The sequence below is a fragment of the Pinus tabuliformis genome, chromosome J, assembly GCF_031772625.1.
Source record: "Pinus tabuliformis cultivar Carrire ecotype Pingquan chromosome J, CPIR1, whole genome shotgun sequence".
Classification (NCBI taxonomy): domain Eukaryota; kingdom Viridiplantae; phylum Streptophyta; class Pinopsida; order Pinales; family Pinaceae; genus Pinus; species Pinus tabuliformis.
In genome coordinates, this window is record NC_142295.1 from 338861720 (window position 1) to 338869619 (window position 7900).

A 7900-nucleotide genomic window follows, 5' to 3' on the forward strand; every position below is an offset into this window, starting at 1 on the left:
TGAGCGGTGCAGGTGTTTGTGGAGTATGGGCAATAGTCGCGCAGTGAATGCTTGCCCGTATTTGCTAAACTTCATTAAATTCCTTAACTTTTGTGATGTGCTGTGGAATGGTTCACATGGTACTTCTGTTCTGGCTTCAGTCCTTCCATCTTCAAACAAAGACGCAACCTGCAAAAATACTTATGACAAGTATGGTTGTTGTTGCGGTGTTTAACGCACTGGTTGGGATTAATATTTCCAACACTCCCCCTTAATCACAATTGCCACCATTGACAATTCCCAAACAATTTATGAAATAAACAAAACTTTCACATGCCAATGGTTTTGTGAAGATATCAACAAATTGTTCTTGTGACCTACAGTGTTGCAACACAATTTCATCATTGTTAATCAACTCTCTAATAAAATGATATTTGGCATCAATATGCTTGGTCCTCTTGTGAAAGACATAATTTTTTGACAATGCAATTGCTGAGGTGTTGTTGCAGAAAATAGTAGTCGTTCCCTCTTGGTCATGACGAAAATCCCTCAACATCCTTCTCATCCAAACTACTTGACACATTGTTGTTGTTGCTGCAACATATTCAACTTTTGATGTTGACAATGACACTATTGGCTGCTTCTTGGAGGCCCATGAAATGGCTTCGGAACCCAAATGAAAAGCATATCCTGACGTGCTTTTTTTGTAATCGACACTTTCTTCCCAATCACTGTCAGTGTAACCAACCAGCCTGAAATCACTTGTTGCTGTGTACAAAATGCCATATTGTTTTGTCCCATTGACATACCTTAGAATCATTTTTTCTGCTTGTCAATGTGTCTCCTTGGGTGTCTCCGTGAACCTTGACACCAAACTTATTGCATACATTATATCTAGCCTAGTGGCGGTCAAATACATCAATTTGCCTATCATGCTTTTGTATAATGTTGGATTGACATTGGTGCTGCAATATTTTTTGCTCAAGTTTAACCCCATGACAGTTGGAGTTGTTGTGGGCTTGTTGTTCTGCATTTTAAACCTCTCCAAAATGTCTACCACATACTCTGCTTGAGAGATAAAAATTCCTTTTCTATTTGCTTCACTTCTATGCCCAAAAAATATCTTAACATTTCCAAGTCAATCATTTCAAATTCATTCTTCATGACTTGTTTGAAATCAACGATGAGGAAATCATCATTTCCTGTAAAAATCAAATCATCTACATATAAGACAATAATAAGAATCTTACTATCGCTCTCTTTCATGTAGAGAGTAGGCTCACCGTCACATTTATTGAAACTATTGTCCAACAAGTAGGCATCTATCCTACTATACCATGTGCACGATGCTTGCTTCAACCCATAAAGAGCTTTCCTCAATCGATACGCTTTGTCTTCTTGGCCTTCTACCTCATAACCAGGCGGTTGCATAACATACACTTCTTCTTTCAGCACTCCATTCAAGAAAGTTGATTTTACGTCCATTTGATACACTTTCCATTTATGTTGCATGACAATCGCCACAACTGCGTGCATTGTCTCCATCCTCGTGACTGGCGCGAACGTCTCCGCGTAATCCCTTCCATGCTGTTGCTTGTATCCTTTGACAACTAGCCTTGATTTGTGCCTTTCAATCTTTCCCTTAATGTTTCTTTTGGTCTTATAGACCCACTTCACTCTAATGACATGTTTTCCTTTCAGAAGGTTCACTAACTCCCATGTTTCATTCCTTTCTATTGCTTCTATTTACTCCTCCATTGCCGCAACCCATTTTTCTTCTTTGACTGCATCTTCAAAATGGATTGGGTCATCTACATGACAAAATAATGCAAATAAGGAATTCAGACCAGCACTGCTATCAACTTCTTCTTGCTCATAAATTTCATTTAAATTTCTCAAATTTGGTCTTCTTGTGCTTGTTGAAGATGGACTTGACATGTCACTTGGTGTTGCGCTTTGCGGCGTACTTGGAGAAGCACTTGCTTGGCTGCACGAAACTGTCGTATTATTTTTTGATGGTGTTGCTTGCTGCTTGCTTTGTTGCACTTGAATAAGAGTAGAGGGAGTCACTATTGAGGAATTACTTGCTGCTGTTAATTCCTCTTTGTCCTCATGTGGTATACATGCTTTGACATTGAATGTCTTCTCTAAAATTCCATCCCATGCTTCCTCTTCTATAAGATGTACATCTCTATTGATTATGACCTTCTTGGTTAATGGATTGTAAAGTTTGTATGCCTTAGATTCATCACTGTATCGAACAAATATACATTTCTCCCCCTTGATGTCCAACTTCTTCTCAACTCATCCGAGACATGTGCATATGCCACACATCCAAAAAATCTCATGTGAGTGACACTATGCTTTCTTCCACTCCATGCCTCTTTAGGAACTATGTTCTGGACACTTTTGGTTGGACATCTATTCAAGATATATGTTGCACAAGCGACAGCTTCAGCCCAATAATCATTTGGAAAATTCTTTGCCTTCATCTTACTCCTTCCCATTTCCATAATGGTCTTATTCTTTCTTTCTGCCACACCATTTTGCTGAGGTGTATACCTTGTTGTAAATTGCTTGTGAGTTCCATGCTCTCTGCAAAATCGAACGAAGTCATTTGAGATGTATTCGCTACCTTTGTCAGTCCTAAGGACTTTGATGTAGTGTCTGCTTTTCTTCTCAACAAGAGATTTGTATTGGTGAAAGTGCTCAAACACTCCACTTTTCTATTTTAGGAAATAGACCCATGTCTTCCTTGTGTAGTCATCTATGAAGGTCAATAAATAGTGGCTACCACCAATTGATGGCTTTTGCATTGGTCCACATAAATCTGAGTGGACAATCTCCAAAGGTGCATTTTCCCTTACTGACTTTCCTGCTGGAAATGTCTCTCTATGTTGCTTGCCCGAGATACATCCTACACATAGGTTGTTCGGTTTTTCTATGAGTGGTAGCCGCTTCACCATGCCTTTCTTGTGTAGCAAATTCAAGCCTCCAAAGTTGAGATGTCCAAATCTCAAATGCCATAATCAATTTTCATCTTTGACCTCTGTTTGAAATTTTACTTGTATGACAACTGCATCTTTTCTTCCATCCTCTTGTGAGTTCATTGAGAGTTGTGCTTGTGCACCTTCTCTTTGCAAATATGATCTTATTTTTAGGGGAAACATTCTATTGTTTGTCATTTGAACCTTTGCAATCAACTTTCTGCTTGGAGGTCTATCCAAAATTGTGCACACATCATTTTGGAAAAAGACATTGTAGCCCTTTCGTATGAGTTGTCCAATGTCATGAGGTTATGCTTCAGACTGGGGACAAAGTAAACATCTCAGATGTACTTCTTCCCCCCCTTATTTGTTACGATATTAACTTTTCCTTTGACCATGACAGAGACTTTTCTATTAGTTCCTAATGTCACTTCATATTTCACACTTTCATCTAGATTGGAAAACATTTTTATGTTTCTTGACATGTGGTTGCTACACCCTGAATCTAGATACCATATATCACTTTGTTTTTCTTGTGCTACATTACAATCTAAAAACATGTTATCATGGTTATGACTTTCTTTTGTGAAATTTACACTTGGTTTGTTACTAATGTCATATTGCTTCTTTTTACATTCATTTGCATAATGACCATATTTCTTACAATAATGACATTGAAATTGAGATTTATCATACCTCTCACCTTGTGCTTGATTTTGGCTTGGGCCTTGACTTGGATTTTGATTGCTGCCTCTTCCACTTGAGCTTGAAGGGTTGCTTCTTCCACCTCTTTGTGGGCTTCTTCCTCTTCCTCTAGCATATGATCTTGCTCTACCTCTACCTTGACCAAATGATACTTGTGTCTTGAAGGCATGCTCCAATGAGGAGCTTGTTGTTCTATTCAGTCTATGTTCATGAGAAATCAGTGATGCATTAAGCTCATCCACTGAGAACTGTGAGAGGTCCTTTGTCTCTTCTATGGCCACAACAATGGCATCAAACCTTGCTGGCAAACTTCTCAAAACTTTCTCAACTATTCCTCTTTCCTCAAGCGTCTGACCATGAGACCTAATTTTAGTAACCAACCCTCTTACATGTGTAAAAAACGAGTCTACATTCTCAGAATCTTTCATACAAAGTGTTTCAAAGTCTCTTCTCAACATTTGCAGCTTTGTTGTCTTGACTTTTGCCATGCCTTGGTAGGCTGTCTAGAGGGTGTCCCATGCTTGCTTGGACTTCATTGTTGCTGCAACCCTTGGGAAAATACTTTCATGAACTGCTTGGAAAATATAGAACAGAGATTTTGAAATATTCTTCCTGTTGTCCCTTAAAAAAACTCTTTTTGCTTGAGATAAGGCATTGTATGCTACTGCATCTGCTGGTTCTTGAAAACCATTCTCCACCAAATCCCAAATGTCTTGAGAAGAAAACAGGGCCTTCATTGTAATAGCCCAATAATCATAATTTTTGACATTAAAATGAGGTATTTGAGGATTATTCAAGCTTGTCCTTGATGTTGCCATTTTCGAGTGTAAGAAAAAAACATTCTACCTACTAGTAAATATGCTAAAAACAATCTGCCCTCAAAACAATTTTAACTGCTAGTAAAAACACTTGTTTTCACACTAACAGAGTTTAACCCCCTCTGATACCATGTTAGAAAAATAGAATTTACGTGGAGAGGCAGAGGGAAGTTGTTTCGCGAAGCTTGATTTTGCGCAGCTATACAGAGGCTTAATAAAACACAGAATTCACTCACGTAAAAAACAAAGTAAAATAGAGTAAGCTTGGAGCAACATAATAAAACTTAGGATTAAATTCTAATTCATGAAAATACATTCATATGAGACTGCGACTCATTCACAAAGTAAAAACAAAGGTTTACAGTGATTTACACTTCACCAAGGGTTGTGGAGTAACACACAGTAAAACACAATAACTGTTGTTTTCACGCGCCCACCAAAATTTGCTCCATGATTTTCTCCTCCCTACCTCACAGACTCTCGCCCTTCCAAAATGACTTTTACATTCATATTTATCTCAACATACAATTTGACATTAATACATGACAAAGCAAAATAATTAATACGCTGTTGTTGTTGAGTGTGGACAGTAATCGCGCAGGTGTCTGTGGAGTATGGGAAATAGTCGCGCAGTAAATGCTTGCCCGTATTTGCTAAACTTCATTAAATTCCTTAACTTCTGTGATGTGCTACGGAATGGTTCACGCGGTACTTCTGTTCTGGCTTCAGTCCTTCCATCTTTAAACAAAGATGCAACCTGCAAAAATACTTCTGACAAGTATGGTTGTTGTCAGGGTGTTTAACGTGGTGGTTGGGATTAATATTTCCAACATATCTAGCTAGCTATCCAGCCAACCATAAAGTTCTTCCTTCATCTCCACTCTAGGGAGCAAGATATATCCTCTCTAAGGTCGAAGGCAGTAGGGCTAGAAGATATAATTGAAGGATCGATTTCATTGAGTGTCCTACCTTTCGAGCAACTGAAGGTTTTGACTTCCTTAGTCTGTTGTAAAACTTGCTTATTCTCCTATCAAAACTCGCTGCGGTATTGTATTTTCTCTTCACTCATTGCCAGGGACTTGCTATTTGACAACCTCCCTTGTTTTCAAAGCAATGATTTGGTATTTGTACAAATCAAGCCAACCAAGAAAACTTATAAGATAACCACATTAACTCAATACTATTCACAAAACTATAATATATTATGATTGAATAAGATAATTTTATGTTTAACAAATGATCATCAAAGTAAGTTAAAAGGACTAAAGTGTATATCCAATACATGCATGAGTGGGAATGGTAAGGAAACTTATAGATAATGTTGAAAGTAGAAAAGATAAAGAAAGAGAATTAAATGTCTAATTAGTTGCTACAAGTTAAATACATTTGCTTGTCATATACATTTTGTTAATTTTTCATAGGGCTACATTGTTCTTTTCTTTGATAATTGCATTTTTCATTAACACATTAAGTTCACCTCATAACATTATAACATTATTCAGATTTATATCATTGTTCATCAACATATGCAACTATGTAGAAAGAACAATATCATCATCATCAACACAACAAAACATAAATGAACATATAGAAGAAAAGCATGCACACATAGAGACACCAGGATTGGTCGGAGACTAGGGCAAAACCCACTATGGCAAAAACCCTTGCAAATTCTTCTTCTTCTTAGCTTGTCATCAAATGATTCAACAAAATAAAGTGCAATGATCCATATCTTCTTCAATGCAACAAAACAACTAGAACATCCATAACATGTGATGATGGCAGGGTTACCCCCACTTACACCCATAGTATGCATAAAATGCATCCACTCATTAATCCCAGGAATTTAACTCACAAAGGAGTCAAATCTTCATCCATCTATGGTTAAGGCCCTATTAATCCATTCCAATGTGGAATGATTTATAAAAACCCAACATAGGCTAACCCCTAGCCCATATATACCTATCGGGACTATTATCAACCCTCGAGCCTTCAAATAAGACTTTATTAAAGCCTTTCGTTAAATCCTTCCTATCGGGACTTTAAAACCTTTCATAACCTTCATTAAACCTTATACCACACATATGCAACCTTTTCCCTCTCTTAACGTTGGTTAAATATGTTTTAACGTATAAACCTTCTCATCGGCGCTAATTCCCTTTATAACCCTTTACAAAATAAAAACCCACAAACATACCTTTTGCCATTTCCCTCGGTCCTTGCCGGACTTCAAATATTTATATACCTGCGTTCATATGTCGTCGGGTCCGCACTCCATCGCTATCGGTGTTGTCCTTCGTTATCCCTTATTTGTGATCAACGATTAGATCGCGACTGTTCATTACATCCTTCGATCCAACGGTCAGCGCTAAATCGCATATCGCACATCGGTGTATCTCTATTCCATCTCCCCACTGTCATTTGGCTTTGCCGAAACGCGATTTCCGATTACATCTTAACTGTCGATCTGACAGTTATCACTCGCCTGATCAACCAAACTTGTGTGATGATCCTCCACCATTGATCTTCCCTTAATAGATCCAACGGTTCATCCTGATTTCAAGTAGATAACAAGCATAGGGTTTAACTACTCGATAAAGAGGTTTCCCATCTCCACTACTCTGCTACGTGTCGTGTTATGAATGGAATTGGAGCCAAACCTTCAATACCATTTACCACCTCTTTGTCGCCTGAAATACCACTTAAGGTTATAAACCCGCCTTCCTTCATGAAAGTTCGTTGATGCGATATTTCAACACTACCTCATGCGACATGATCTGGACCGTTGATCTATAAGATCCAATGGTTGCTATGTACTAACATTTCACTTCTCCGCTCATCCCTCTTTACTTGGTTTTACAATATTTCTCAGTGTTTGCTATAGTTACGGGCTTTTCCTCCAAGGGTTCGACTTTTCACTCTTCCACTGCTCAACTCCACCTGGGCTTGATCTTTGCAAATTCTTCACATCGTAGTCTCTAGAGAGCTTACTCTGTTCCTCAACTGGATTCAATGACCCATTTATGATTCCTCTAAATCATTTTGCTCCCCCTTGTGTCCTTTAGAATTATGTCTGCAACCCTATTACAGAACCTACGAATTCACAAGCCATTCATTCACGAAATACTCATTCCACACACTGACACAGTCAAGAATAAATCTCTGTATATATAAATATAAGAAAATGATTACATTCGAGACACTATGTCTCGCATAGGTTCGTTATTCAATATCAGTGGCCTCTTCCTCTACTCTGCCCATAGGCTTACATTTATACCAGAAAGCCCTGTTTAACTAATTCTGGTTCCATTCCTAAATCTATTGATCTGACTCCTAAATCCTCTTTGTCCTCTACGTCCACTTCTAATCTCCATTTAATTCCTAAGAGCTCTCCTTAGTTCCTCGAATCAT